Consider the following 24,040-nt stretch of genomic DNA (forward strand, 5'->3'; position numbering starts at 1 on the left):
GCGGACACGGGGAGAACATGCAAACTCCACACAGAAAGACCCTCGCCGGCCGCTGGGCTCGAACCCGGACCTTCTTGCTGTGAGGCGACAGCGCTAACCACTACACCACCGTGCCGCCCCAACATGAAAAAATTAATTTCTCAAAAAAATTTCTTGTATGAAAAGGCACATCTACATCACCTTGTGAACATGTACACCAAGTTTCAAATCCGGAGCATGAATAATTTTGAATATATGCTCTGGAAACAAACATTGCTCTTAGAAACGAATTCAAAACGTATTTTTTGATGTAAAAATTTGAAATACTTTTTTTTTTTTTCAAAAATCCAAAATAGCAAAAGGAACCAGTTCACATGCTGCTTGATATGTATACACAGTTTCATGAAGATATCTTCAGTAGTTTTAAAGATATGGCCCGGAAACAAAAACATGATTGGATGGATGGACCAAGTGGCCCTAAATTCTCCACTATTTTTTCCTGCTTCACCATGACCCAGTTCAAGATACTACGTCATGCATCGCATCACGTGGTGGGCTTTACCCGTTCGCACAAGGCATTGTGGGATACAAATTTGAAACAGGAGAGAAAAATGGAGGACGTGAGTGTGCGAATGAAACGTGAAAGACCGACTACAGTAACGGAAAGAAAGCGAGAAGAAAAGACGTTATGTTATATACGAAGGACAGGAAATGCAGGACCAAATTAATAAATATGGGCGTTCAGCGAGCACCTCGGTGTGATCAGCTGTTCGTTTAGCGACAGAATGATGGAACTGTCAGTGCACGCTCAAAGGTAAACCTGTAGATGGCAGTAATGCAACACTGTGGTTGCCAGCTGCCGTAAAACCCAAAAGAAGAAGGTAAACCTGCGCATGCGCACACGGACTTCCTCTGTCTGCTTGACTGAGCGATTTCATGCACGTTATTTGCTTAAATCCCCTCAAATTAAATCACTTCCCAGCCACAGAACAGAACGGCCTGATATTCTGTGAGATATTACAGAAATAAACAGATATCACAATGACCACATTTCAGACAGAACTAAATTTCACCGATTTTATGAAATCGAAAGGCCGTCTTGCTTTAATTTGTGCTCGCAGCGCTGATGTAAACTGTTACTCTCACTCAGGATCTTTCTACTTTATTTTTCTTCTTCTCCGAATGTTTTTAAGATGCTACTCCTCCCTCAGTTTTCAATCAATCACCACCAAATTTCACATGAAGAATACCTCGGGGCTGAATTACGTTGCTATGACTTTTGGTGCTGATCTGGATCACTGATCTGGAATGATCCATGAAAAATGGGATTTTTTCAATCACTTATGTCAATTTTCATAATTTTTTTCAATCTTTTTTTTTGTTGTTGTTCAGGGCGGCAGGCAGGGCACAACTTTTCCTCACCAAGTGTCATTCTCTCTCTATCGCTTACCATTCTGACGTCCCGGTTTGTAAGAGCTATTGCAAATCAGTGTGACTTTAGGTCACAGTCTCGATCTTTATTCTTCTTCTTATTATTATCATCATCACTAATTGCAGACACAAAATGTTGTTTCTTTTTAAACGAAAGAAAAAATACTGTTTGTGCGTTATTTTTAATTCATAATAATAAAAAAGAATGAATAAAAAGTACAAGAACAAGGAGCAAAGTGCACTCTGAGAAAACAAAGTACATTGTCGTACCTTAAAAGGGTACAACGACTTGTCAATGGATCAGTACCCTCTAAGGCAGGGGTTCTCAACCTTTTCTAGTTTAAGTCCCACTTGTAACGAGTCGGGGCCCATTAAAAAAGATCCCCAATTATTTTGACTCAGCTATTCTATTAGAATCTAATAATCTATTGTAAAGTGTATTAATGGGATGCGACATCACTCCCTGTTACAGATGGGAGCCCAGGAATTAAATAAATACAATAAGATTTTTTTTTTAAATTGTAGGTATTATATTTAAAACTGTATGGATGTACCAGAAGCAAAACCATGTACGCAGGGCATTCTCAGTCAAAAGGGGTTAATGATCCAAAAGTGGAGTCTGGTCCATTAACACAAGAACTTATTGCCATGTTTGTGTTCAGCAAACAAGCAAGATATTAAAACCAAGAAGTACACGCAAAAGAAGTGGATACAGAAACCACTCAATGGGATAGATCCTTACACGCTAACAAAGAAGGATTTTTCCTACGAGTTGGAAAATTATCCATCCGTTGAGTTCCCTGACATCTCAAACTACCTGGCGCTGCAGACATCATTCTACACGGACACACAGATGAAAACCTGGAAGAGCACGGAGGAGAACAACTTATTATTTTATATGTGGCTGGGTTAAAGATCTGCGGATCAGGACACTACAAGATACCGTAGATGGCGTTACACGGATCTAAGTGCAGGAAGTGTGTTTATTAGCAGGCGTGATATTTATAAACACAAAACAGAAAGCAGACTCATAAAGCAGAGGATTAAAACAGCGTTGTGGCTAGAAACAAACATAGTGATCATGATAATACTTTGCAAGGTCTCTGTGAAAACAGCATCCATATCTGCGCGTGCTGATTGCACTCAAATCAGTATCAGGTGTTTCCCATAATGACTGGGTCCCAAGCATGTGCACAACAAACTGCACCAGACTCAAGCGTGCAAAGACGTGACAGTCAAGTGTTCACCTGCTGTGTGACCACAACTTTTAGCTCACTTGTACATGGCCATGCATCGCCGCCAAAATGCCTATTTTCATCGATAACCCATCATAAAGCATCGCGAACTGGAGTGTGACCAGTGACTTACTGAGGCGGATGTGACGTCAGAGGCAACTTAGCAATTTTACCCGACTACGAGCAAAAATTAGCTTCAACTTGGAGGAAAAAAAAAATCGTGGCCCACTAGATGGCGCTTCACGGCCCGGTGGTTGAGGAAACACTGCTTTAAGGTACTTATTCGTATCATTTATAGACTGCTTGGGATCATATCTTTGACTTGCAAGTGACGTCAAAGCAAAATAGAAACCCGGATGTCGGCCATGTTGGTGGATAAACAGTACAAATGCGGGGTCAAGCGACATTCCATACAAAACATAGTCACGCGTGCTCAACTCTCTTTGTTTTTCTACTGCTTTAAGTGTTCTTTTAGCTCTGCCGTATCTTTGTGCTGTATATGGTTGTGGCCACAACAGTACTCGTGACCGTGGCACGTTCCGATTTTTGAAAATGGGCTGTTTCGTCCAAGGTCGGACTTGATTCTTCAGCAGTCAAACCAGATACAACGTGATATCTGGCTACTCGATGGTCGGTAGAAGCATCTTATCTTCAGACAAGTCTGACTTTTTTAAATAATGCAGGTCAAAACCCACACATATCCATCATCTCTTTGTATCGAATCTTCACTCAAGCGTTCAAATCGTGGTAATAATGAGAAAATTCAGCATTGTTTACAGACACGCTTTCAGCGGCTGCCGTCCTACAGTGGTGCTTGAAAGTTTGTGAACCCTTTAGAATGTTCTATATTTCTGCATAAATATGACCTAAAACATCATCAAATTTTCACACAAGTCCTAAAAGTAGATAAAGAGAACCCAGTTAAACAAATGAGACAAAAAATATTATACCTGGTCATTTATTTATTGAGGAAAATGATCCAATATTACATATCTGTGAGTGGCAAAAGTATGTGAACCTCTAGGATTAGCAGTTAATTTGAAGGTGAAATTAGAGTCAGGTGTTTTCAATCAATGGGATGACAATCAGGTGTGAGTGGGCACCCTGTTTTATTTAAAGAACAGGGATCTATCAAAGTCTGATCTTCACAACACATGTTTGTGGAAGTGTATCATGGCACCAACAAAGGAGATTTCTGAGGACCTCAGAAAAAGCGTTGTTGATGCTCAACAGGCTGGAAAAGGTTACAAAACCATCTCTAAAGAGTTTGGACTCCACCAATCCACAGTCAGACAGATTGTGTACAAATGGAGGAAATTCAAGACCATTGTTACCCTCCCCAGGAGTGGTCGACCAACAAAGATCACTCCAAGAGCAAGGCATGTAATATTCGGCGAGGTCACAAAGGACCCCAGGGTAACTTCTAAGCAAATGAAGGCCTCTCTCACATTGGCTAATGTTAATGTTCATGAGTCCACCATCAGGAGAACACTGAACAACAATGGTGTGCATGGCAGGGTTGCAAGGAGAAAGCCACTGCTCTCCAAAAAGTACATTGCTGCTCATCTGCAGTTTGCTAAAGATCACGTGGACAAGCCAGAAGGCTATTGGAAAAATGTTTTGTGAATGGATGAGACCAAAATAGAACTTTTTGGTTTAAATGAGAAGCGTTATGTTTGGAGAAAGGAAAACACTGCATTCCAGCATAAGAACCTTATCCCATCTGTGAAACATGGTGGTGGTAGTATCATGGTTTGGGCCTGTTTTGCTGCATCTGGGCCAGGACAACTTGCCATCATTGATGGAACAATGAATTCTGAATTATACCAGCAAATTCTAAAGGAAAATGTCAGGACATCTGTCCATGAATTGAATCTCAAGAGAAGGTGGGTCATGCAGCAAGACAATGACCCTAAGCACACAAGTCGTTCTACCAAAGAATGGTTAAAGAAGAATAAAGTGAATGTTTTGGAATGGCCAAGTCAAAGTCCTGACCTTAATCCAATCGAAATGCTGTGGAAGGACCTGAAGCGAGCAGTTCATGTGAGGAAACCCACCAACATCCCAGAGTTGAAGCTGTTCTGTACGGAGGAATGGGCTAAAATTCCTCCAAGCCGGTGTGCAGGACTGATCAACAGTTATCGGAAACGTTTAGTTGCAGTTATTGCTGCACAAGGGGGTCACACCAGATACTGACAGCAAAGGTTCACATACTTTTGCCACTCACAGATATGTAATATTGGATCATTTTCCTCAATAAATAAATGACCAAGTATAATATTTCTGTCTCATTTGTTTAACTGGGTTCTCTTTATCTACTTTTAGGACTTGTGTGAAAATCTGATGATGTTTTAGGTCATATTTATGCAGAAATATAGAACATTCTAAAGGGTTCACAAACTTTCAAGCACCACTGTAGTTGCTTTGTACAACCCCAATTCCAAAAAGTTGGGATGCTGTGTAAAACATAAATACAAACAGAATGCGATAATTTGCAAATCTTGAAAACCCTATATTTCATTGACAGTAGTACAAAGACAACATATCAAATGTTGAAAATGATAAATTTTACTGTTTTTTGAAAAATATACGCTCATTTTGAATTTGATGTCAGCAACGCATTTCAAAAAAGTTGGGACAGGGGCGTGTTTACCACTGTGTTGCATCACCTCTACTTTTAACAACACACTGTAAATGTTTGGGAACTGAGGAGACCAACTGCTGTAGTTTTGAAAGAGAAATGTTCTCTCATTCTTGCCTGATATACAATTTCAGTTGCTCAACAGTTCGGGGTCTCCTTTGTCATATTTTGCGCTTCATAATGCACCAAATGTTTTAAATGGGAGACAGGTCTGGACTGCAGGCAGGCCAGTTTAGCACCCAGACTCTTTTACTGTGGAGCCATGCAGTTTTAATATGTGCAGAAAGCGATTTGGCATTGTCTTGCTGAAAGAAGGAAGGTCTTCCCTGAAAAAGATTTTGTCTGGATGGCAGCATATTGCTCTGAAGCGTGTAGATATCATTCAGCATTAATGAGGCCTTCCCAGATGTACAAGCTACCCATGTCATGTGCACTAATGCCCCCTCATACCATCACAGATTCTGCTTTTGAACTGTGCACTGATAACAAGCTGGATGGTCCCTCTCCTCTTTAGCCTGGAGGACGTGGTGTCCATGATTTCTAAAAAGAATTTCTACTTTTGATTTGTCAGACCTCGGGACAATTTTTCACTTTCGCCTCAGTCCATCGTAAAAGAGCTCGGGCCCAGAGAAGGTGGCGGTGTTTCTGTATATTATTTATATCTGGTTTTAACTTGCATCTCTGGATGCAGTAATGAACTGTTTTTCCAGACGATGGTTTTCTGAAATGTTCCTGAGCCCATACAGCGATTTCCACTACAGACACGTGTCTGCTTTTAATGCAGTGTCTCCTGAGGGCCTGAAGATCACAGGCATCCAGTGTCAGTTTTCAGCCTTGTCTCTTGCATACAGAGATTTCTCCAGATTCTCTGAATCTTTTAATGATATTATGGACCATAGATAATGTGATCCCAGAATTCTTTGCAGTTTTATATTGAGGAATGTTATTCTTAAATTGTTGCACTGTTTGCCCACGCAGTCTTTCACAGAGCGGTGAACCCCTCCCCATCTTTACTTCTGAGAGACTCCGCCTCTCTGGGATGCTCTTTTCATACCCAATCAGGTTACTGACCTGTTGCCAATTAACCAAATTATTATTTTTAGCATTACACAACTTTTACAGTCTTTTGTTGCCCCTGTCCCAACTTTTCTGAAACGTGTTGCTGGCACCAAATTCAAAATGAGCATATATTTTTCAAAAAACAATAACATTTCTTAGTTTCAACATTTGATATGTTGTTTTTGTACTATTTTCAATGAAATATAGGGTTTCCATGATTTGCAAATCTTCACATTCTGTTTTTCTTTATGTTTTCCACAGTGTCCCAACATTTTTGGAATTTGGGTTGTATATCCACCATCATGGCGGACGCTCAAGACGTAGCACATTTTGATCATGTGGTTGCAAGTCATCTATAAATAGTTAACTTGAAGTCCAAAAATGAGCCTGAGGGGGAACATTAGTGTAGATTGTACCTTAGGGGACAGAAATGGACTCCTACTGTACCCGTTTCCGACAGTGTTTTTACAGCGTGCAATAAAAAAGCCGAGAACGTGTTTCTGTGATCATCTCTATCATCGATGATGAGACGGAAACGTAGCACACAATTGTGGAGGAGAAACGAGCTGGAAAGTGTTTCAATTTTCACTCGTGTTCTAATAAACAGTGACGTACACTTCGAGCTTGGGAATATCGAGTTATAACGTCAATATCATGATGAATTACAGCATGGAAGACTTTTCTGAGGTATCGTTAGACGGTCATGTCCAATTCAAGAATTTTTTGTGATAAATGAATCTTTAAAATAAAATCTACTTTTCAATGTTTAGAATTTATTATACGGAGGAGTCCACTTTTTTTTTTTTTTAAAGGCAGCACAGTTTTGCTGGCAGCTTGTTATGTGGTGGTAGGCAGTGAAAACGTTTAAACCAAATCTCATCTTAATTTTTAAGATTCGATCGTCTAAAATCACTGCATTGCTTCACCTCCGCTGTCTGACCTCGAACTCTAATAAACTAAAAACGTTCTTGCTACAAGATAATTCTTTGATTTCTGACAGAGGATGCAAACTTTTGCACTTAACAGTACATACATGTAGTACGCTCATAATATATAAAAATTATATATATATATATATATATATATATATATATATATATATAAACTAAAAGTCGAGGTAAAAAAAATTCCTTCAAGGAAAAAAAAAATTAACATCATTTATTAAATATTTAAAATCATATCCATGTTTTTTTTCTCCCATTATGTAAAACGGCACGTCGTACAACTTTAACTTTCTGATTAATAATCACATTGTAAAAAGGTTGTCAGCATGTGTAAAAGAAACATAGAAAGAATTATACCGGGTGAAAAAATAAAATAAATCCTCTGTGTTTAAAATGGAAAAAAAAATTTTTAAATCTTCACGCTGATGTGTGAGGAAAAAAAAAAAAAACACCACCACCCACACACAGCAGCGTTCTTTAACACGTGTAAAAGTTAGATGCTTTTGGAGTGCTGCAGTATGATGTAGAGGATTTCAGAGGTTTAAAAAAAATAAATCAGGTAAGAAAAGCCTTATTAAAAAAGAAGATTAAAAAAAATAATTAAATAAATAAATAAACCAGGCTTTAATGAACTGTGTAAGTGGACACTGGGCATGAAAGGGTTAATTTATTCAAATACAAACACGTTTATGAAAGAGATCACTGGACGATGGACATGTCGGTGTTTCTCCTTCATACAAGATGCAGGATTTTATTATTTTAGTGTGCGTTAACCATGTTTCTCACACACACACACACACACACACACACACACACACACACACACACACACACAGAGAGAGAGAGAAACCAGTCGGAGAATAAATTAAACTCAAGGGTGTGATTAAGAGACTAAGAACTGGGAGAGACATTAAAAACTGGTTTTAGGCAACAATCAGACCTGCCTGAGACAAACTCGGAGCATGACTCCAGGACAAAACCTCAGTCTGTGAAAGATATTTATGCACTTACAGGCCTGGAAATCAGCCTGGCCTGCAGGAGCTGCGAGGCAGGGATTTATCTCAGCTCTGTGTGTTGTTCGGCGAGTCGGAGATGTGCAGCCTGGAGATCAGAACCGTGAGAGTCAGAGCTCTGCGTTATTCGGTGAATGAAATGAGCTCTGACACGGGCTGGGATTCGGCTCGAATAAACAGGTTCTCCACTCCAGACTGTGCTGACTAACCAACGCAAACCCACAACGTCTGGGTCAGGCTTTACGCATCGCATTCCAGCCGTCGCTCTGAAGTCTGTTTTCAGCCACGTTCGTATTTCGTTAGCAACCGTGATATGGCCGGCCACTTTATTAGGAACACCCACCCATCCGCCTGCAGTTCTCTAACCAGCCAATCTCTCGACAGCAGCACGACGCATCAAATCATGCAGTGTTTACACACAACAGTCTCGAGTTTACACAGAATGGTGCGAAAAACTAAAAACATTCATCGAGTGAGTGACAGTGCTGTGGGTGGAAAAAACAAACGCCTTGTTGATAAGAGAGCTCAGAGGAAAATGGACAGATTGGTGGACAGGATATCAGCTCATGTACCATGAGTAGAGAAAAACAAAATGGTTGAGCATGTTACTGAACCAACTGAGGAAATGCAAAACTCTACTCGAGAACAAAACCACAAAAAAAAAAAAATATGGAATGAAAGTATTTGATGGTAAGAACTTTTTTTTCAAGAATTATTATCATTATTATTATCGCATTTTTCACAAATTGCTCCTGTCATTTCGCCAGTTTGTTTACCTTCTAAGTAGAAATGATTTTGTCGGATGTTTTGTATAAAGTTTTTATTTATCGAATTCGCAAAAAATAAAAATGCTCCGTTTCTCAAAATCCAGTGAATGTGGATCTCATCGTACACGGATTATAGACAACTCGGTGCTACGCACCCCGTCGGCTATCAGCTCATGTACGACTCGATTTCGTGGAATAACTATTAAATATGCAACGTAACTCCTTTAAAAGGTAAGAAGTGCTGTTCTGAAGGGCGGCCATGCTGATTTGATGTGACACGGGGTTGAAGAATCCGCTTCAAATTCCCAACTAAGAATTTGTCTATTATTTCCTAGTTGGAGGTTGAAAATTACAAGAAATTATGAGTTATGACGACATTATTATTATTATTACCACCACCTCGCCGGGGACAGAGACCACCAGGGGGCGCAGTATTGTTTTCAGTCAGGTTTGTTTGTTGGTTAATGATATTACAGGAAAACGGCTGGACCAATCTTCATGAAACTTTCAGGATAGATAGACATTGGTCTCAGATAGAACCTCCAATATTTTGGGAGTCATCCGGTCAAGGTCAATGTTTTTGTGGCTACTGCTTCATATAGAGGCGATAGCCAGTACGTCATCGTGTTGTAAGAATGTAAGAGTGCAACAATTGCGCAGTACGGTGTGTTCTGATTGGCTGAGAGCAGTAAGCAGTACGGTGTGTTCTGATTGGCTGAGAGCAGTACGGTGTGTTCTGATTGGCTGAGAGCAGTACCAGGGCTCGAAATTGATATATTTTTCACCAGCCAGCCGGACTAGTTCCCTTCCAAAGTAACTCGCCAAACAGAAAATCAACTCGCCAAAATTTGTTCATGTATGAATTTTACTTCTGTCAAAAATAAACGCAAAAGAGAGTCGTTACCATTGTTCACGACTAACGTGCATTTATTTCAAGACCCGAGTATTTTGATACTGTTTTTTTTGCACACTTTACAAACTGGCATTTGCTGTTCCACGTCCTCCTCGCGATATCCAAAAAAATGCCAGATGACTGACCCCTTACTCGTTCTTTTAGGAACCAATTCGTCCGCTTCCATTTTTAATTTGTCGCTGAAATTGACAGAGCTTACACGGTAGCCTATGCAGCACCAGCGATTGCACGAACTGAGTCAGCGCTGTAAACCGGAACTAGAAAATCTTCCTGTAAGTTCCTTTCAGCACCGAGATGTCGCCCGGGATTGGTTGGCGAGTGCGTGACGTTATTGTTTTTTTTACCCTTAGGCAGCCTCTCACGTTACTGCCTGAGGGACAGGGAGAAAACCACCGGAAAAGGTTTTAAACAAACGCAACAAACACAAGTTGCAGGGATGTGATTGGCCAAGGACAAAAAAGCAGGAAAATGTATAGACCCATAATGCGACACGGCAGCAGTGTGGTGTGGTATGGCGCGGCAACGACGCGGTGCGGCAACAGTGCAGCCACTACACACAGTAACCTCACTGACACTTTTAATGAAAAGTGCAATACGCAAACATTTAGTGCCAATTTTCATCATTGGAAAACAATTATTTTGAGGGCAAACAACCTCAAACATCAAACAATAGGTGCAGATATTAGAACAGGTGATGAGCACACACTATGTTATTTTTTTCAAAATATGCACAATAACAATGTCAGTAAGTGCAGTATAAAGTCAAGAAGTGTAACAAAGTACAAAGTCAGGAAGTGTAACATGGACATACAAGTGAAAAAACACTAAACTCCCTCATCAACAGCTTTAATGTCAGGGCTGTTCACTGCAAGTCTGGCCGTAAGTCCAAAGTACGCTGGAAAAGATTCAATAATGACACAATCCCTGCATACTTCAGCCAATAGACACAAACTGCAGTACACATGAACTTGGTCTATCACCAGTATACTGACATTGTTATTATGCAGCATGTATGATAATGTGCTATGCAGCCAAGATGGACTATAACAGGGGTGGGCAATTATTTTTTCCATGGGGCCACATGAGAAACAGAAAATTTAGTGGAGGGCCGGACCAAAAGGCTGAACCTAAATTCTGCATAATATTAATTGTATTTCTTTATATAAAGCAATAAATAACATTGTTCTTACAAACTGCTAAGACTGGTAAGAGTGTGGGGAAAAAACGAGGTTGCCTTACAAAAAAATGTCATTTATTCAATCAAATTTCCCAAAACAATGGTTAACAAAATGTGAACGTTTGTACCACTTTTTTTCAGGTCACATTCACCCCAAAACACAATAAAGACATCACAATATTGTCTTTCTACTCCGAATATCAAGCAAGATACATCATATTATAATAATGATGTCCACATTTGTAGTCTAATCAAATGTGGTCTAATTCAGCTTTTCCGCGCACTTGCTCGCGAGAGAGAACTGGCTTTTACTCAGCTTTTCCGCGCGCTCGCTCGCGAGAGAGAACTGGCTTTTACTCAGCTTTTCCGTGCGCTCGCTCGCGAGAGAGAACTGGCTTTTATTCAGCTTTTCCGCGCGCTCACTCGCGAGAGAGAACTGGCTTTTACTCAGCTTTTCCGCGCGCTCGCTCGCGAGAGAGAACTGGCTTTTATTCAGCTTTTCCGCGCGCTCGCTAGTGAAGAGAGAACTGGCTTTTACTCAGCTTTTCCGCGCGCTCGCTCGCGAGACAGAACTGGCTTTTACTCAGCTTTTCCGCGCGCTCGCTCGCGAGAGAGAACTGGCTTTTATTCAGCTTTTCCGCGAGCAAGAGAGAACTGGCTTTTACTCAGCTTTTCCGCGCGCTCGCTCGCGAGAGAGAACTGGCTTTTATTCAGCTTTTCCGCGCGCTCGCTCGCGAGAGAGAACTGGCTTTTACTCAGCTTTTCCGCGCGCTCGCTCGCGAGAGAGAACTGGCTTTTATTCAGCTTTTCCGCGCGCTCGCTAGTGAAGAGAGAACTGGCTTTTACTCAGCTTTTCCACGAGCGAGAGAGAACTGGCTTTTACTCAGCTTTTCCACGCGCTCGCTCGCGAGAGAGAACTGGCTTTTATTCAGCTTTTCCGCGCGCTCGCTAGCGAAGAGAGAACTGGCTTTTATTCAGCTTTTCCACGAGCGAGAGAGAAGTGGCTTTTATTCAGCTTTTCCGCACGCTCGCTCGCGAGAGAGAACTGGCTTTTATTCAGCTTTTCCGCGAGCGAGAGAGAACTGGCTTTTATTCAGCTTTTCCGCGCGCTCGCTAGCGAAGAGAGAACTGGCTTTTCCGTGAGCTCGCTCGCGCGAGAGAACTGGCTTTTATTCAGCTTTTCCACGCGCTCGCTCGTGAAAGAGAACTGGCTTTTATTCAGCTTTTCCGCGCGCTCGCTAGCGAAGAGAGAACTGGCTTTTATTCAGCTTTTCCGCGCGCTCGCTCGCGAGAGAGAACTGGCTTTTATTCAGCTTTTCCGTGCGCTCGCTCGCGAGAGAGAACTGGCTTTTATTCAGCTTTTCCGCGCGCGCGCTCGCGAGAGAGAACTGGCTTTTATTCAGCTTTTCCGCGCGCTCGCTCGCGAGAACTGGTTTTTATTGAGCTTTTCCACGCGCTCGCTCGCGAGAGAGACCTGGCTTTTATTCAGCTTTTCCGCGCGCTCGCTAACGAAGAGAGAACTGGCTTTTATTCAGCTTTTCCGCGCGCTCGCTAACGAGAGAGAACTGGCTTTTATTCAGCTTTTCCGCGAGCGAGAGAGAACTGGCTTTTACTCAGCTTTTCCGCACGCTCGCTAGCGAAGAGAGAACTGGCTTTTATTCAGCTTTTCCGCGCGCTCGCTAGCGAAGAGAGAACTGGATTTTATTCAGCTTTTCCGCGAGCGAGAGAGAACTGGCTTTTACTCAGCTTTTCCGCGAGCTCGCTCACGAAGAGAGAACTGGCTTTTATTCAGCTTTTCTGCGCGCTCGCTCGCTCGAGAGAACTGGCTTTTATTCAGCTTTTCCGCGCGCTCGCTAGCGAAGAGAGAACTGGATTTTATTCAGCTTTTCCGCGAGCGAGAGAGAACTGGCTTTTACTCATCTTTTCCGCGCGCTCGCTAGCGAAGAGAGAACTGGCTTTTATTCAGCTTTTCCGCGCGCTCGCTCGCGAGAGAGAACTGGCTTTTATTCAGCTTTTCCGCGCGCTCGCTCGCGAGAGAGAACTGGCTTTTATTCAGCTTTTCTGCGCGCTCGCTCGCGAGAGAGAACTGGCTTTTATTGAGCTTTTCCACGCGCTCGCTCGCGAGAGAGAACTGGCTTTTATTCAGCTTTTCCACGCGCTCGCTCGCGAGAGAGAACTGGCTTTTATTCAGCTTTTCCGCGCGCTCGCTAACGAAGAGAGAACTGGCTTTTACTCAGCTTTTCCGCACGCTCGCTAGCGAAGAGAGAACTGGCTTTTATTCAGCTTTTCCGCGCGCGCGCTCGCGAGAGAGAACTGGCTTTTATTCAGCTTTTCCGCGCGCTCGCTAGCGAAGAGAGAACTGGATTTTATTCAGCTTTTCCGCGAGCGAGAGAGAACTGGCTTTTATTCAGCTTTTCCACGCGCTCGCTCGTGAGAGAGAACTGGCTTTTATTCAGCTTTTCCGCGCGCTCGCTAGCGAAGAGAGAACTGGCTTTTATTCAGCTTTTCCGCGCGCTCGCTCGCGAGAGAGAACTGGCTTTTATTCAGCTTTTCCGTGCGCTCGCTCGCGAGAGAGAACTGGCTTTTATTCAGCTTTTCCGCGCGCGCGCTCGCGAGAGAGAACTGGCTTTTATTCAGCTTTTCCGCGCGCTCGCTCGCGAGAACTGGTTTTTATTGAGCTTTTCCACGCGCTCGCTCGCGAGAGAGACCTGGCTTTTATTCAGCTTTTCCGCGCGCTCGCTAACGAAGAGAGAACTGGCTTTTATTCAGCTTTTCCGCGCGCTCGCTAACGAGAGAGAACTGGCTTTTATTCAGCTTTTCCGCGAGCGAGAGAGAACTGGCTTTTACTCAGCTTTTCCGCACGCTCGCTAGCGAAGAGAGAACTGGCTTTTATTCAGCTTTTCCGCGCGCTCGCTAGCGAAGAGAGAACTGGATTTTATTCAGCTTTTCCGCGAGCGAGAGAGAACTGGCTTTTACTCAGCTTTTCCGCGAGCTCGCTCACGAAGAGAGAACTGGCTTTTATTCAGCTTTTCTGCGCGCTCGCTCGCTCGAGAGAACTGGCTTTTATTCAGCTTTTCCGCGCGCTCGCTAGCGAAGAGAGAACTGGATTTTATTCAGCTTTTCCGCGAGCGAGAGAGAACTGGCTTTTACTCATCTTTTCCGCGCGCTCGCTAGCGAAGAGAGAACTGGCTTTTATTCAGCTTTTCCGCGCGCTCGCTCGCGAGAGAGAACTGGCTTTTATTCAGCTTTTCCGCGCGCTCGCTCGCGAGAGAGAACTGGCTTTTATTCAGCTTTTCTGCGCGCTCGCTCGCGAGAGAGAACTGGCTTTTATTGAGCTTTTCCACGCGCTCGCTCGCGAGAGAGAACTGGCTTTTATTCAGCTTTTCCACGCGCTCGCTCGCGAGAGAGAACTGGCTTTTATTCAGCTTTTCCGCGCGCTCGCTAACGAAGAGAGAACTGGCTTTTACTCAGCTTTTCCGCACGCTCGCTAGCGAAGAGAGAACTGGCTTTTATTCAGCTTTTCCGCGCGCGCGCTCGCGAGAGAGAACTGGCTTTTATTCAGCTTTTCCGCGCGCTCGCTAGCGAAGAGAGAACTGGATTTTATTCAGCTTTTCCGCGAGCGAGAGAGAACTGGCTTTTACTCAGCTTTTCCGCGAGCTCGCTCACGAAGAGAGAACTGGCTTTTATTCAGCTTTTCCGCGCACTCGCTCGCGAGAGAGAACTGGCTTTTATTCAGCTTTTCCGCGCGCTCGCTAGCGAAGAGAGAACTGGATTTTATTCAGCTTTTCCGCGAGCGAGAGAGAACTGGCTTTTACTCAGCTTTTCCGCGAGCTCGCTCACGAAGAGAGAACTGGCTTTTATTCAGCTTTTCCGCGCGCTCGCTCGAGAGAGAGAACTGGCTTTTACTCAGCTTTTCCGCGCGCTCGCTCGAGAGAGAGAACTGGCTTTTACTCAGCTTTTCTGCGCGCTCACTTGCGAAGAGAGAACTGGCTTTTATTCAGCTTTTCCGCGCGCTCGCTAGCGAAGAGAGAACTGGCTTTTATTCAGCTTTTCCGCGAGCGAGAGAGAACTGGCTTTTACTCAGCTTTTCCGCGAGCTCGCTCACGGAGAGAGAACTGGCTTTTATTCAGCTTTTCCGCGCTCGCTCGCGAGAGAGAACTGGCTTTTACTCAGCTTTTCCGTGAGCGAGAGAGAACTGGCTTTTATTCAGCTTTTCCGCACGCTCGCTCGCGAAGAGAGAACTGGCTTTTATTCAGCTTTTCTGCGCGCTCGCTCGCGAAGAGAGAACTGGCTTTTATTCAGCTTTTCCGCGAGCTCACTCGTGAGAGAGAACTGGCTTTTACTCAGCTTTTCCACGAGCGAGAGAGAACTGGCTTTTACTCAGCTTTTCCGTGCGCTCGCTCGCGAAGAGAGAACTGGCTTTTACTCAGCTTTTCCGCGCGCTCGCGAGAGAGAACTGGCTTTTATTCAGCTTTTCCGCTCACAACAGTCATCTGTTTGGGAAGACACACAAACACATTAATTGACGACAGGTGTAGTGATTCTGCCACTTACCTTCCCTGACTCCGCCCTCCTGTCCAGGCGCGTAACTATAGCAGGTTCAGCCGGTTCAGCCGCACCTGGGCCCGTGACCGTCAGGGGGCCCGTTGCGGATTTTTTTTTTTTTACAAATCCATCAAATAAACGCTACATAAAATGATAATAGGTCTTTGTTGTCATTCTATTTCGCAGAAGTAACTTTGTTTCTATTGAGATTACAAGGAATTCTGGGTAGGCTGATCTGGGTAGACTGATCTCAGTATCTTTGATGTCTGCATATTTCCATTATCGTTGCGAGCGAAACAATGCCCTTCAAACACAAAAGCGGCTCCAAGAAGCGGCAGGAGCGTAGGGAAGAACAGGAAAGGGTGGCAAACTAACATCTACTCCTTCCCTGTATGGAAAAAGACCAGATATAATTTTCATCACACTGACACAGTAATAGTTGTTCTGTGTATAGTTTTTTTTTTTTTAATCGCTGTATATTCTGGCGAGACATTTTTAGACACTCCATGGTGTCTAACTGGAGGTGGAGCTTTCATAGGCTGTGTCTGAAATCACTCACTCATTCACTACTCCCTATCTAGGGAACTTTCGGACACTACTCGGCCGCGCTGTTATTTACGTCATTACTGTCGCACAATTAAAACGTCCCAGATCAGTCGGCTGGTGGGTTTTCAAAATAATAAATACACGCGTGTATTTTTGTGATAAATCCATATTACACTGAGCGTATTTCCTCATCTCATCTCATCTCATCATCTCTAGCCGCTTTATCCTGTTCTACAGGGTCGCAGGCGAGCTGGAGCCTATCCCAGCTGACTACGGGCGAAAGGCGGGGTACACCCTGGACAAGTCGCCAGGTCATCACAGGGCTGACACATAGACACAGACAACCATTCACACTCACATTCACACCTACGCTCAATTTAGAGCCACCAGTTAACCTAACCTGCATGTCTTAAATCCTCCCTTAAGTGTCACTATGCTCACTAGGGGGCCCGCATTCCACACGTCGCACCGGGGCCCGCGGCGAGCTTCTTACACCACTGCTCCTGTCCCAGACCGATGCTTGACCACGCCCCCGCTGCCACAGTAGGTTATTATGCGCACATGTGGCTCATTGGAGTTGCCTATGGATAATGTGGTCCTACCCCCCCCCCCAAAAAAAAAAACGAATTTGCATGATTCACGAGGGTCGCATTTTTATGCCTGAAAATCCGGAATTCCGGAAAAATCACATCCTCGAAGTTGGCAGATGACCATAAAATACTTGATAGTTACGATATAATAATTTTATGTATCTCACACAGAATTTTCAGAGATATATCGAATATATTCGATATATCGCACAGCCCTAGTCTGAATCTTCGCTTCATATATATTTTTTACTTTCAACTAGCCAGCCGGGCTGCCTAGTGACAGGAATTACCTGCCAAATGACAAATTAAGTCGCCTCGGGAGACCGGACCACCGCGAATTTCGAGCCCTGAGTACGGTGTGTTCTGACTGGCTGAGAGCAGCACGGTGTACTCTGATTGGCTGAAAGCAGTACGGTGTACTCTGATTGGCTGAAAGCAGTACGGTGTGCTCCGACCGGCTGAAAGCAGTACGGTGTGCTCTGACTGGCTGAGAACAGCAGAGAATCAGAACCATGTTTATTGGCCAAGTATGGTCACACACAAGGTCAAAATCAAGGTCAAGTTGACCATAAAGGCCAAAATTGTTTTTTCACAATATCTTCCTTCATACAGTGGCATGCAAAAGTTTGGGCACCCTTGCTGAAAATGTCTGCTACTGTGAATAGTTAAGTGAGCAGAAGATGAACTGATCACCAAAAGGCATAAAGGTAAAGACGAGACATTTCTTTAATATTTTTCGCAAGATTACATTTTTATTTCCATCATTTACAGGCATAAAATACCAAAAAAATGAAAAGAACCCGAAGCAAACGTTTGGGCACCTGACATGATCAGTACCTAGTAACACCCCCTTTGGCAAGTATCACAGCTTGTAAACACTTTTTGTAGCCAGCTAATAATCTTTCAGTTCTTACCTGGGGGATTTTCACACATTCGTCCTTGCAAAAGGCTTCCAGTTCTACAAGTTTCTTGGGCTGTCTTGCATGCACTGCTCTTTTGAGATCGATCCACAGATTTTCAGTGATGTTTAGGTCAGGGGACTGTGAGGGCCCGGGCAAAACCTTCAGCTTGGGCCTCTTGAGGGATTCCATTGTAGATTTTGAGGTGTGTTTTGGATCATCGTCTTATTGTAGGACCCGTCCTCTTTTTAACTCCAACTTTTTTACAGATGGTGTGAAGTTTGCTGGTGTTTATTTGAATCCATGCTTCCCTCGACCAATGAAATGTGTCCTGTGTCACTGGCTGCAACACAACCCCAAAGCATGATCGATCCACACCCATGCTTCAGAGTTGGAGAGGTGTTCTTTTCCTGGAATTTGGCACCCTTTTTTCTCCAAACATACCTTTGCACATTGTGGCCAAAAAGTTCTATTTTGATTTCATCAGTCCACAGGACTTGTTTCCAAAATGCATCAGGCTTATTTAGATGTTCATTTGCAAACTTCAGACGCTGAATTTTGTGGCTCGGACGCAGGAAAGGTTTTCTTCTGATGACTCTTCCATGAAGGTCATATTTGTTCAGGTGTCGCTGCATAGTAGAACAGTGCACCACCACTCCAGGGTCTGCTCAATCTTTCTGAAGGTCTTTTGCAGTCAAACAGGGTTTTTTATTTGCCTTTCTAGCAATCCAACGAGCAGTTCTTTCAGAAAGTTTTCTTCATCTTCCAGACCTCACCTTGATCTCCACTGTTTCTGTTAACTGCCATTTCTTAATAACATTACGATCTGAGGAAACGGCTACCTGAAAACACTTTGCTACGTTCTTGTAGCCTTCTCCTGCTTTGTGAGCATCAATTATTTTATTATTCAGAATGCGACAGAGTTGCTTAGAGGCGCCCATGGCTGTTGATTTTAGAGACAAGTTTGAGGAGTCAGAGAATTTATACAGCTTTGAAATCTGCATCGTCTGACCTTTCCTAACGAAGAATTTGAACAAGCCGCAGCTCAGTAAGCTAATTAAGGTCTGGAACCTTGGGAAAAGTTACCCGAGAACTCAAATGTATTAGGGTGGCCAAACTTTTGCATGAAGTTCCTTTTCTTTTTTCACTCTCCAATTGTACAAAACAAAAATAATACACACATCCTGCAGAAAACGCTGAAAAGAAATGTCTCGTCTTTACCTTTATGCCTTTTGGTGATCAGTTCATCTTCTGCTCGCTTAACTATTCACAGTAACAGACATTTTCAGCAAGGGTGCCCAAACTTTTGCATGCCACTGTATTCATCATAAGTGCTACTAGGTGAGGTTTGTTTTGCCTGGCAACACTCATTATTATTATTATTATTATTATTATTATTATTACTACTACACTGTTTTCTTATTACAGCACGTTTTATTCCTCTTATTCCACATCTCCATGATTACAAACTTTTATTCACGTTGTTGAACATTGTCACTTATTCTATAGCAGATGTAAACAGCTGTCCTCTCACCAGCCTGTCTTTTTTTTTTTAAATAAATAACTAAAAATAAATAAAATAATATCAACATAGCTTGTTTATGTCACCGAGAAACCACAAAGCGTAAACTTTGCCGTGTTGGAAAACTGTAGCCTCTTTCCATAAACATTAACTCAACATCTCCGTATGGAAAACTTCACCACGTCAACAGTGTTTATTTCTACACTTTTTTAAAAATCCGTTTGCTATTAGGTATATAGTTTATATGGAGCGTCAGATTTGCCAGTTGCTATAGAAACGATAACGCATTCGAACAAGCGCGCTAACGTGTACCTGTGATTTGCAGCTGCACTACTGTCAGAGCTGCTGTTCTGGAAAATTAATCAGCACCTCAGAGTCCAGAATTCAACATAGCTGTGGCTTCGATTATTTAAAAAACCCGTCTTGCGCTGCATTGCGTCGTTTATAAAAACAAGCTGCAGTATTTTATTGTTAGGATAAGAAGCTTGTTTTCAACCAATCAGCGAGTACAGAAAGCTCCGCCCAACAGCTCTGATTCCATAAGAAGGCAAGGCAAGGCAAGTTTATTTATATAGCACATTTCATACACAACGGCAGTTCAATGTGCTTTACAGAAGTAAAAACAAAAACAGTAAACAATAGAGAAATAAAATTACATAAAATAATTTTATCTTTATTCTAAAATAATTAATGAAAAGAATTAAAAGAATTAAAAGAAAATAATAAGAATTAAACAATAGTAGAAATAAAATATTAAAATGCCAAAAAGAAAAAGGAGAAAAAGAAAGAGAAAGGGGGAAAAAAACTAGCAGAATAAAATAGAATAAAGTTAAAGTAAATTTAAAACATGCAGAGAAAGTAAAGATTATAAAAAATGTAAAAATATTAATTATTTAACAGAAAGCATCTGAAAGAAGAATCTACCCTGGAGCATGGGGTACATATAAAAACATTTGAAAAATTACCAGCACGATACCACAGGAATTAAAATAGGTCCTGCTTCTTCAGGTGCAAAACACACCTAAAATTCCAGAGCACACTCATCTGTGAATTGTTTTAGAAATGCGAACACGTAATGAACTTTCTAGCTCTTGAACAGCCTCTCTGGACTAAACTTTAATTTTCGTTTTTTTTTTTTTAAGTGTATAAAGTGAGTATGCATCTCACAGAGGAGTGCATGACTGAGGCAGGTTCATCGGTGATTAATCTACAAATATAAATACGCTTGTTTTTCATCCTTTCAGTGTCATTTTGGGGCTAAAATGATGGAACCTGGATGTGTAAATCAGCGATAACTGGGTGAAGAGCAGAGATTAAACAAACATCGCTGTGAATCCGTGATGCACTGCTGACGCATATCACTGTGTTAAAATAATCAGCAGGATTTCCCAAATGCTTCAGTATAAAAGGTTTGATATTCAATTTTTTTTTTATTTTGTACTTGTATAAATAACCTGAAGAAATATCTCATCTCATCTCATTATCTCTAGCCGCTTTATCCTTCTACAGGGTCGCAGGCAAGCTGGAGCCTATCCCAGCTGACTATGGGCGAGAGGCGGGGTACACCCTGGACAAGTCGCCAGGTCATCACAGGGCTGACACATAGACACAGACAACCATTCACACTCACATTCACACCTACGCTCAATTTAGAGTCACCAGTTAACCTAACCTGCATGTCTTTGGACTGTGGGGGAAACCGGAGCACCCGGAGGAAACCCACGCGGACACGGGGAGAACATGCAAACTCCACACAGAAAGGCCCTCGCCGGGCACAGGGCTCGAACCCAGGACCTTCTTGCTGTGAGGCGACAGCGCTAACCACTACGCCACCGTGCCGCCCCTGAAGAAATATGATTAAAAATAATAAACGTCTAATCCTTGACCTCAGCACAAGTGGCTAAAAACAAAAAAACACGTTTTGGAAAACTGCGTTCCAATCCAGGAAGACCGGTTGTTGTTGGTGGACGAAACTCTTGTCAATCAATTTTTTTCCTGACACACCCCTTCACTCCACCTCCATCTCAGTCTGTTCCAGAGATTGAAAAAAAAAGGCTCCCAGCACAGCCAGATAATTTACAACCGCGATTCCAAAAAGCGCTGGGGACTGAGGAGACAAGTTGCTCAAGTTTAGGGATATGAATGTTAACCCATTCTTGTCTAATGTAGGCTTCTAGTTGCTCAACTGTCTTAGGTCTTTTTTGTCGTATCTTCCGTTTTATGATGCGCCAAATGTTTTCTATGGGCGAAAGATCTGGACTGCAGGCTGGCCAGTTCAGTACCCGGACCCTTCTTCTACGCAGCCATGATGCTGTAATTGATGCAGTATGTGGTTTGGCATTGTCATGTTGGAAAATGCAAGGTCTTCCCTAAAAGAGACGTCGTCTGGATGGGAGCATATGTTGCTCTAGAACCTGGATATACCTTTCAGCATTGATGGTGTCTTTCCAGATGTGTAAGCTGCCCATGCCACACGCACTAATGCAACCCCATACCATCAGAGATGCAGGCTTCTGAACTGAGCGCTGATAACAACTTGGGTCGTCCTTCTCCTCTTTAGTCCGAATGACACGGCGTCCCTGATTTCCATAAAGAACTTCAAATTTTGATTCGTCTGACCACAGAACAGTTTTCCACTTTGCCACAGTCCATTTTAAATGAGCCTTGGCCCAGAGAAGACGTCTGCGCTTCTGGATCATGTTTAGATACGGCTTCTTCTTTGAACTATAGAGTTTTAGCTGGCAACGGCGGATGGCCCGGTGAATTGTGTTCACAGATAATGTTCTCTGGAAATATTCCTGAGCCCATTTTGTGATTTCCAATACAGAAGCATGCCTGTATGTGATGCAGTGCCGTCTAAGGGCCCGAAGATCACGGGCACCCAGTATGGTTTTCCGGCCTTGACCCTTACGCACAGAGATTCTTCCAGATTCTCTGAATCTTTTGATGATATTATGCACTGTAGATGATGATATGTTCAAACTCTTTGCAATTTTACACTGTCGAACTCCTTTCTGATATTGCTCCACTATTTGTCGGCGCAGAATTAGGGGGATTGGTGATCCTCTTCCCATCTTTACTTCTGAGAGCCGCTGCCACTCCAAGATGCTCTTTTTATACCCAGTCATGTTAATGACCTATTGCCAATTGACCTAATGAGTTGCAATTTGGTCCTCCAGCTGTTCCTTTTTTGTACCTTTAACTTTTCCAGCCTCTTATTGCCCCTGTCCCAACTTTTTTGAGATGTGTTGCTGTCATGAAATTTCAAATGAGCCAATATTTGGCATGAAATTTCAAAATGTCTCACTTTCGACATTTGATATGTTGTCTATGTTCTATTGTGAATACAATATCAGTTTTTGAGATTTGTAAATTATTGCATTCTGTTTTTATTTACAATTTGTACCTTGTCCCAACTTTTTTGGAATCGGGGTTGTACATGGGAGCAAAAAAAAAAACAACCCTCAATTATTGCTTCAAAAGTGATGTCATAGTAATGATAATGCGAACGCTAATCTTTGTTTGGTGATATCAATTCCATGAGCCACCGCAGATCCTGGGGGTGGAGCTTTGTGAACATGGGTGGGAATGGAGAAGGCGGACTCAAGGACTAAATATTGACCCCACCTACTTAAACGTTCTTGACAAATTTTGACTAATCTTAACTAACTGACCTTTAAGAATATTTTAAAATCACAACAAATTTTATTTCTACCTACAGTGATTGCATTTCTATCATATCTACACTCACTGGCCACTTTAATAGGAACTTCTTGTTGATTCTAAGCTTCCTGTTCTTGGCTGCAGGACTGGAACCCAATGTGTTCTTCTTTCTACTGTTGCATGCTGAGATGCTTTTCTGCTCACCACGGTTGTAAAGACTGATTATATGAGTTACTATATCCTTCTTGACACATTAAAAAAAAAAAAGCTTAAACTGCTCAATCTGGCCAATTTTCCTCTGACCGCTCTGATCAACAAGGCATTTGTTTTTTCCACCCACACAACTGTCGCTCTCAATGTTTTTTGCACCATTCTGTTGATACTGTTGTGTGTGAAAACTCCAGGAGATCAGCAGTTTCTGAAATACTCAAACCAACACCCACGCCACAGTGAAAGAAAGGTCACACAAAAACTGAGATCACAATTTTTCCCGTTCGGATGTTTGTACATCGTGAACGTTAACTCAAGCTCGTGATCTGTATCTGCGTGATTTGATTCGTCGTGCTGCTGCCGAGGGATCGGCTGATTACAGAACTGCATCAAACCGCTGCAGGTGGATGCGTGGGTGTTCCTAATAAAGTGGCCATGAGTGTATATGTTGAAACAATTAAAACGACTCGATATTATTAGATAAATTTTAGACATTTTACATCCTTATGAGCCAAGTAGCTCCAACGTTAAACACTCACGCCTCCTCCAAAAGCACAGCTCACCGTGTGCAGACGAGAACATCAAGTAAACTAATGCTCGTTAGTCATTAGGGGTTTTTTTCCCATTTTATATTGTGTAGTTTCTCTGTTGTTTATTTTATCTGTTTTATTCTTGTAAAGTGTCCTTGAGTGTCATGAAAGGCGCTTATAAACAAAACGTTTTATGATTATCATAAATTTTTCCCCCGCGGCGCCGTTTGTGAAACCACTGCAGCTGAATACCAAGCTTCAAGAACATCAGCGTGAATGTATCGAGGTGGGAGGTGGTGCTCAAGGCCAATCTTATAAACAGACTTACCTGGCTGTTAGCCCAGGACCTCGGGCAAAACAAAGCCCTTAAATATTT

At 42.7% G+C, this 24,040-nt stretch overlaps 1 protein-coding gene across 1 annotated transcript in view; it reads right to left on the reverse strand.

Annotated features, from left to right (window-relative positions):
- tbcd (tubulin folding cofactor D) overlaps window positions 1-24,040 on the reverse strand; it is a 152,525-nt gene that overhangs the window by 77,171 nt on the left and 51,314 nt on the right. The window lies entirely within an intron of this gene.

The sequence above is a fragment of the Neoarius graeffei genome, chromosome 16 (genome assembly GCF_027579695.1).
Source record: "Neoarius graeffei isolate fNeoGra1 chromosome 16, fNeoGra1.pri, whole genome shotgun sequence".
In the NCBI taxonomy this organism is placed as follows: Eukaryota; Metazoa; Chordata; class Actinopteri; order Siluriformes; family Ariidae; genus Neoarius; species Neoarius graeffei.